Source organism: Triticum dicoccoides, chromosome 3B, assembly GCF_002162155.2.
Source record: "Triticum dicoccoides isolate Atlit2015 ecotype Zavitan chromosome 3B, WEW_v2.0, whole genome shotgun sequence".
Classification (NCBI taxonomy): domain Eukaryota; kingdom Viridiplantae; phylum Streptophyta; class Magnoliopsida; order Poales; family Poaceae; genus Triticum; species Triticum dicoccoides.
The window spans coordinates 237,593,596-237,602,874 of record NC_041385.1 but is presented as its reverse complement, the minus strand read 5'-3'; positions in this window follow the sequence as shown (position 1 = coordinate 237,602,874).

Below are 9,279 nucleotides of genomic sequence, written 5' to 3'. Positions count from 1 at the left end.
AATACATTTTCCATTTTTCGAGTGCCCAAAATGAGTTTTTTTTGAGAGTGACCTTCCATATATTTGTTGCAAATTTGAAGCAAATAATTTTTCTAAAATACTAGGCCATATTTAATGCACAATTGACCAAATGGTTGGGTGTAAAAAGTTTTGATCCACCTCTGATAAAAAGACAAATTCCCCCCGATTCAGCTGGAAGCGGGTCAAATTTGAACTATAGCTGCCTCATAGTTTGCTATTTATTTTTTCCAAAAATCATTTCTAGGTACATAAGTATCTATTTAATCAGAGAAACATCAAAAAATTTCCAAGATTCAACCACTAGCTAGGAACGGTCAAGCCCGCCGTTTTGACCGCATTTTGAAACGGGCATAAAAAATTAAAAAAAATCAAAAAATTAGAAAACCTTCGCATTGTGTCATTATATGTGACCAAGTTTCCAGGAAAAATAATAAACTTGTAATACGGAAATTATTTTTAAAAAGTGTTATCAGAAATGAGCTATCATGCGTGAAGATTCATGGCTTTCAAGCCAAATGATCAATCTTATGGCCACATTCATGGCATAGTTTATTCAAATGATCTCATATTGTGCACAAGGGTGCATCTTGGAATAGCAAACAATGTTGTCCTAAGGAAGTTTTCAGTTTCTTTGCACAGAAAATCCATTTTCCATTTTTCGAGTGCCCCAAATGAGGTTTTTTGTGAAGGACCTACCATATATTTGTTGAAAAATTGGACCAAATCATTTTTCTAAAATACAAGGCCATATTTAATGCACAATTGACCAAATGGCTGGGTGTAAAAAGTTTTGATCCACCTCTGGTGAAAAAGACAAATTCCCGCCGATTTAGTTGGAAGCGGGTAAAATTTGAACTGCAGCTGCCTCATAGTTTGCTATTTATTTTCTCCAAAAATCATTTCTAGTTACATAAGTATCTATTTAGTCGGAGAAACATCCAAAAATTTCCAAGATTCAACCACTACCTAGGAACGGTCAAGCCCGCCGTTTTGACCGCATTTGGAAACGGGCATAAAAAATCAAAAAAATGGAAAACCTTTGCATTGTGTCATTATATGTGAACAAGTTTCCAGGAAAAATAATAAGCTGGTAATACGGAAATTATTTTAAAAAAGTGTTCTCAGAAATGAGCTATCATGCATGAAGATTCATGGCTTTCAAGCCAAATGATCAATCTTATGGCCACATTCATGGCATAGTTTGTTCAAATGATCTCATATTGTGCACAAGGGTGCATCTTCGAATGGCAAACAATGTTGCTTGCGGAAGTTTTCATTTTCTTTGCACAGAAAATTCATTTTCCATTTTTCGAGTGCCCCAAATGAGGTTTTTTTGTGAAGGACCTATCATATATTTGTTGAAAAATTGGACCAAATCATTTTACTAAAATACTAGGCCATATTTAATGCACAATTGACAAAATGGTTGGGTGTAAAAAGTTTTGATGCACCTCTGGTGAAAAAGACAAATTCCTGCCGATTTAGTTGGAAGCGGGTCAAATTTGAACTGCAGCTGCCTCATAGTCTGCTATTTATTTTCTCCAAAAATCATTTCTAGGTACATAAGTATCTATTTAATCAGAGAAACATCAAAAAAATTCCAAGATTCAACCACTAGCTAGGAACGGTCAAGCCCGCCGTTTTGACCGCATATTGAAACGGACATAAAAAATTCAAAAAAGTTCAAAAAATTGGAAAAACTTCGCATTATGTCATTATATGTGACCAAGTTTCCAGGAAAAACAATAAACTTGTAATCCGGAAATTATTTTTAAAAAGTGTTCTCAGAAATGAGCTATCATGCGTGAAGATTCATGGCTTTCAAGCCAAATGATCCATCTTATGGACACATTCATGGCATAGTTTGTTCAAATGATCTCATATTGTGCACAAGGGTGCATCTTAGAATGGCAAACAATGTTGCCTAAGGAAGTTTTCATTTTCTTTGCACAGAAAATTCATTTTCCATTTTCCGAGTGCCTGAAATGAGTTTTTTTTATGAAGGACCTACCATATATTTGTTGAAATTTGGACCAAATCAATTTTATAAAATACTAGGCCATATTTAATGCACAATTGACAAAATGGTTGGGTGTCAAAAGTTTTGATCCACCTCTGGTGAAAAAGACAAATTCCCGCCAATTTAGTTGGAAGCGGGTCAAATTTGAACTGCAGCTGCCTCGTAGCTTGCTATTTATTTTCTCCAAAAATCATTTCTAGTTACATAAGTACATATTTAATCATAAATACATGGTTTGGTGGCGATACGTTGAGGCTTGGACGGTGGCCGAGGGCCCCAACTCTAAAGCGCGTAAACTCGCATGCCCGCCACGTGGTCACCACGTGACCGTGGCGTTGCCATGTGTTCTGGGCTGCCTAGGCATGTCTAGTGGCTTGGGCACTAACTAGGTAGGTGCTAGGAAGAAAATCACAACATAAGATTCTCACGAGGAGACCGATCGATGCTCAAACATGAATAAGCAGACAAGTGTTTGATTAGCGGTACGGGAAATGCACATGGTTAATGGGCGTTAGTTTTGGCTGAGGATGATCAATTACTAAGAAGACCGTCTTCACAAATTTTCATCTCAAAAGGAGGAGCCTAGGTCGTACTTGCTTTGCAAAGTACCACACTGGACATAAATACGAATGTTGAAGTCGGGCTCCAAATAATGAATGGATTGAGCTGACATTTGGTGGAGTATGGTTATTTGGGTAGAGGAAAGCACTGTAGAAAATGGATACCATTTGGACATGCCAAAGTGGTACCTCCTTCACAAAGTATTTTTTTGAACAGAATAGGAAAATAAATATTTTTGAATTATTTTTGAACTACGCAAGGAAGGTTTTTTACATATTTGACGAATATATGACCCAAAGAATTTATGAGATTTTTTTGGGAATTTTGGGAATGATAGAAATATAGGTTGCTTCACAACCTAGGGCAAAAACTGCCACATGGACATGACACATAGGCAAAACTGATGAGGTGGCGTCTAGTCATAGCAACCCACCACAATTTACAAGGTTATGACCATCTATATTGGTCATGATCAGCTAGAAATAAGGCAGCGGACCTTTGCTATCTGCTTTAGACCATTTTGTGTAAGGAAATTACGACCTTTCTGACAAAAATGGTCGTTATTGTTTACGGTTCGGAGCCCCCCGAATAGCTTTTGACCAATTGGTCTGAAATGGTCATAGATCTATGACCAATTCTTCCAGGGTCATTGAAAGAAGGTCACTAGTTGACATATTTCTTGTAGTGTAAGTTCAGAAACTTGGACAGGACATTGGAAAGGAATGGTATGGAAACTTGGGACTTTGAAAAACCAAGATACAAATGTGAATGATGGGGTGGAATTTTTCTATACGAAGAAAGAATTTTTGGTAGAGCGAAAAGCATGCCATCTTTGGACTATGCTGCCATCAGGGAAACGTTGATTTGACACCATTCAGAGAGCCACCGATTTACCTTGCACTACAAACAATCCTGAAAATAAAAATAGACTTAGCTATTCTAATATGATATGGCAAGACATATATGGTCTACTACCATACCGAAGTATTGTAAACATGCATCAAGGTTTGGTGGAAATAGTTCATTAATACCAAACATGGATAATCTATAATATGTGATCATCGACACATTGTTATATTTTATATGTACAACATAATCAAACCTCTTTTCATATTTAGTTATTAAATCTTAATTTGTCTTTGGAAAGTATTGAAAGTATAGCTAACCATGAATATACTAATTATTTCTTAAGTTTGTTAAATATTAATAGGGGTAGAGGGGCTAACACTGCTAATTCAGCCCCAAGCCTAGAAAAGGTGGATGGGGAATAAACGAATTAACACTACACTGTAAGATGTATTTGGCATTCATAAGTTACTATCATCATTTAGTACCTTTACCATAAGTCAATCGAACAAAAATCAAGAGCAGTTAGTATACATAATGTTATAAAACCATAAATTGAAACATTAATCGCTAAAAAGCACTACCTTATTTGATTATATTAGTTCAATCAGGATAAGAGGAAGGAGGACTTGCAGGTGAAAATATTCGATGACCTAGCCGGGCTGCCTCTGTCAACGATGAAGGCAAATTTTTGGACTGCATCACTTTGGGATAACAATGACGCATCCAGGTCAGAACTTGGGGACAACAATGCGCCCACGAACCTCACACTTGCATAGGATATAAGCTAGCAGATCGCCTACATGCATGCTGACGGCAAAAGTGATGCCAAATTCGACGAGCTCTCAAGTCGGCCGATTTAGTTATCATGTCTGCGCAGACATATACTTACATTGTTTCTAATTTCACTCACTAATTACTATCTACCTCATTCAACACTTATAGAGCCCTTAAAAAAGGAATCACATGTTTTTGCAAGATTTCAAGGAAAAATAAAGAAACATTTTCACTTAACAGGCATTTCCTTAAGTACATTATGTTGGTTCAATCGCAAAAACAAAGGAAACGGTTACAAAATAAATAAATATATGACTTAGTGAGGAAAAGGAAAAATGGGGACCTGCAGGTCGAACTTCGAAGAATGTTGGAGATGTGGAGGTGCGTCTGGCTGGCGCTCTAGGGGAAGAAAACATCTCCAGCATCCTCATACTAAAGATGGATCAAAGCTGGCCGCGGGAGACGAAATCGACGCACATCACCTGCATCGATGCCGAGAGTAACATCACCTTGCAGATTGATGATCTCACCGTTTACGAGACAAACCAGCCGCCCCAACGAATCGAGCGGCGGGGGTGGCTGCAAGTGAGGACGAGCAAGCTCAGGGCACCAAATCAATGCAGCAAGCTAATGGGAGCTATCCAGCGGCAGCAATCTGGGAGTGAGAGGAGAGAAAGTGGATCAGGAAAGAGCAACATGTGACTGTGTGAAAGTGTGAATGGGAAAGAGGACAATTCAGGGTGCGTACGAAAGAATATGTGTGTTCGCTAGGTGCCTAGGTCCATCTGCGTGAGCCTGTATTCCACTAGAAGAAAAATTTAACCTTTTCAAAAACAGTACTCTACAAAAAAGTTCTACTCAGAAGTTGAGAATGCTATACATAATAATAGGGAAATGAAGACAGCATCATGGGACCTATGAAACCAAAAACATTTTGTAAAGGTACTAATATAGTAGCATGCACAATGTACGTTCGTACTTATAAAATGGAGGGTGTTTCTTTTCTAGAAAGTGGACAATCTAAAAGCAAACTATGCTAGCGTCAAATTACCAGACACCATTGGTACAGCTGAGCGCACTTGTCAATTTTTTCCAAGAAAAAAGTGAATTTATTCCACTCAAATAGGATTAAGATGCTAAGACAAATTCCCAGGCGCAATTTGGTAAATAGCGCAGCCAAAAAACTGTGCTACCCAGAATGATTAACGGGACAATGAATAACCCTATTTTTATTAAGCGCATGTGTCTTAACTTTCCTAAATCATATGATCATCAAAAGAAATACCTACCAAAGATGGCTTAAAGGATATGTACTATAACTTTTATACCAAATTAAAACAAGATCACTTACGGTACAATAGTCACTATATATACCTAACAATCTGGCACCGCATTAGCAAATCTACCCACTAATGCCTACACGAAAACAACAAGAACTATTGAATTTGTGTTTATAGAAAGAAAACAAAACTATGCAAAATGGTAAAAACACAACAAAATTTACAAATATAATCTCAACTATAGAAGTGATCATAAAAATAGTTAGTGCGCCATGCATAACATATATATTTATATATTGGTAAAAACCAAACCATAAAAACAATAAAACTTTGTCACCTAAGTCTTACATTCAAAAATGGCGCCACAATTTCAATTCCTCTTTTCTTTAGACAAATGAATCATATTGTCAGGACCCCGACTCGATGACACATCGATCTAGCATGTAACACCTCATATCACTTTGCGGCCTCACGCACGGTATCCCCACGGGTGTCGCCTTACCTTTGCCCGGGACCGTTTGCGCCTTTTGTCTCACGTATATGATAGTGTCGCTAGCATCCATATGTTAAGGAGCCCGGGCTGACATGACTAGTTGTAAACCCAAAGTGGCACAGACTTACAGGGACAGGCATCCATGACCCAGCTTCGAACGTGTCGGTCATCAGCAAGTTGGTCCGGGCTGTAGCACTGGGCTAGCAGGACTCCGGTAAACCGGGCTGTAGCGGGCTAACAGGACTCCGGTACTCAATGCGTGACATTTCCCCGAAGGGACAGACACCGGAACGAAGAAGGACACATGCCGGCCAGCCTAAGTGTTCCAGAGCAGTAGCAAGCTACCATGGCTCAGCGGTAACACTAGGAGACATTTCCCGGTAAGAGAGGCTACTAAAGATAAACAACTAGATAGTCAGATCCCACACATACCAAGCATTTCAATCATACACACAATATGCTCGATATGTGCAAATACAACAAGGCATCACAACATGACTCTACGACACAAGTACTTTATTTAAGGCTCAGAGAACCATACATAACATACACAAGGTACGGGTCTCACGACCCAGCATTCAAGTCATACAGTCATACAAACCAGCAGCGGAAGTAACTTGTCTGAGTACAGACAACTAGAAAGATAAAAGAGGCTTGGAAAGCCTAGCTATACTACGTGGTCCTTCACAAGCTCAGGATCACCACCTGGGCCTTTAGCCTACTCATTGATGTCAACGTCTACGTAGAACCCATCAGAAGGGGTTGCAGCGTCTTCTGTAAAAATGTAAATTATAGCAACATGAGTACAAAGGTACTTAGCAAGACTTACATCAGATCCTACATACATGCATATTATCAAGAAGGGTTGGTGGAGTTATTGCAGCAAGCCAGCTTTGACTCTTGGCTAGGCTAACCTACGAGACTCCAACTTGAAATGGTTTTTCGCACACAAGTCCACTAATCACCACTTCAATACACTACCGAGGATCCACCTCCGTCTTCCTACGGAAGAGCCATCCTCGGCACTCACACTTATCTTGAGGCTTTTAGTAGTTTCCATTTACTTGTCTATGAACTGTATAGGCAACCAAGTAGTCCTTTACCGCGGACGCGGCTATTCGAATAGATCATGATAACCCTGCAGGGGTGTACTTCTTCATACATGTTTCCACCACTTAGCGTCTGCACACGACATGTGCTCGGCAGACTTCAAGCGAAAGCCGACGTGGGTGTAGACCAAGACCTACCTAAACACCTAAGCCTCTAGTCCAGGTTTATCGCCTATCCAGGTTCCATCCGCAGGGAGTCCGGCCGAGGTTTCCCATACGGCCCCGAACGATGTGAACAGGGTTCCCGAAATACCTAACAGGTATTCGGTACACCCGGCCACGTACCTACCGCATCACAGCCCACCCCTACGGTCAGCGCTGTCCGCGGCCTCCAGTAGGCTACAAACACCAGAAACTACTTGCAACTCCTGGACAGAGAGCTAGGGTGAATAAGAAGTCGAGCGGGGTCATATTTCAGGGCCCAATGCATGGTAGTAGCTGATTCTAAAATCACACATACAGATCTCAGTGCTTAAGGTCGGCTTCAATGAAACAACCCACCATGTACTCCTACATGGCCTCTCATTGATACCTTTACCAAATCGTGTTCACCACACCACTCTCATTACCGACATAATCATTTCACTCTAGCCCATCACCCAGATGAACCAGACCTGACACGACTCTAAGCATAGCAGGCATAGCAAGGTAGGAACAACACATACATATGGCTCAATCAACTCCTACACATGCTAGTGGGTTTCATCTAGTTATTGTGGCAATGACAGGTCATGCAGAGGAAGTGGGTTCAACTACCGTAGCACACAGCAGTTTGAAACGCGTTGTCTTAATGCAGTAAAAGAGAGCAGGAGCGAGAACATGGGATTGTATCGATATGATCAAATGGTTGGTTGCTTGCCTGATGGTTCGATGCACTGATACGGTTCTTCGTTAGGGTAATCACGGTACTCCTCGGAGGCAGATCCTGCCGCAAAGAACACCGATACACAACCATCACCAAACAATGTGCAACAATATGATGCATGCATGAAACATAGCAATATGAGTGTGTTGGGCTAATTTAACTAAGACCAGAAGGGTTTGCACCAATTTGAATCAAAGATTCAAATTTCAAACTCAAACATGGCCTTTTAAAGTGCTTTTCCTTGTTCTGCATTAAACACCAAGTTAACTTGTTTAATCATGCATGAAAATAGTACAGATGGATAGATTGGATTTTTCTGATCATTTTTCATATATAATTTGTCTGATTTGGAGTTACAGAATAAAAGTTATGAATTTTTGAAGTTTAAGTTATATTCTGGAATTTCCTATATTAGAATAATTCCAGAAAATCAATTATTGCGTCAGCTGACGTCAGTGTGTCGTCAGCAGGTCAACGGAACACGTCCGGGTCAAACCTGACAGTGGGTCCCGCATGTCAGGGTGATTATTTTAATTAAAGTTTAATTAAAACTAAACCTGTTTAATTAACAGGGCTGGGCCCCACCTGTCATTGACTCAGGGGAGTCAACCAGGGCCCACCCGTGGTCAAACCCGGGTCGGCTGCACCGGCGTTTAGCCGCCGGCGAGCCCGACGCGGCGGCGGAAGTGATTTTTGCCGTTCCGGCAACCAAACGAGCCGCGGAGGGCACCGGAGCGGAGCTGAGGTCGAGCCGCAGCTCTTGGTGGAGTCCGTTGGGGTCGGGGTGGCCGGAGTTGGCGCCGGCGACGACTTTGGCAGCCACCGGAGTTCGGCCAAAGTCGAACTTGTCGCTAGGGGGATCGGTGAGGTGCGGGGAGTGCACGGTTGGGCCTAACGCAGCGTGGTGAGTGCGTTGGACACCGCGGGTTGGCCGGAGGATGGCCGGAAGCACGTCGGCGACGAGATCCGCGGCGGTGCGTGCGTGTGATCTTCGTGCGGTGGCTACACGGCTCGGGAATGAGAGAGAGAGGGTCGGAGGGGTAGCTAGGCTCACTGCGCTCCCGTAGAGGCCACCGGCGGGGTCGGGGACGAGCTGAGGCGGCGACGGCGTTGAAGGGGATCTCCGGCGACGGCGAGCTCGGGCGAGGTCGGTGCGGTGGTCTCGGGCCGCTCGAGCACACGGGGCTCGGCTAGCTCGATGAAGTGGACGGCGGCGAAGCTCCTGGACACGGCGGCACGGCGTGGGGTTGACGGAGGGCGTGGCTACGGCGAGGGGGTGGCGGCGATGGCGTCGGCCATGGCGTGGG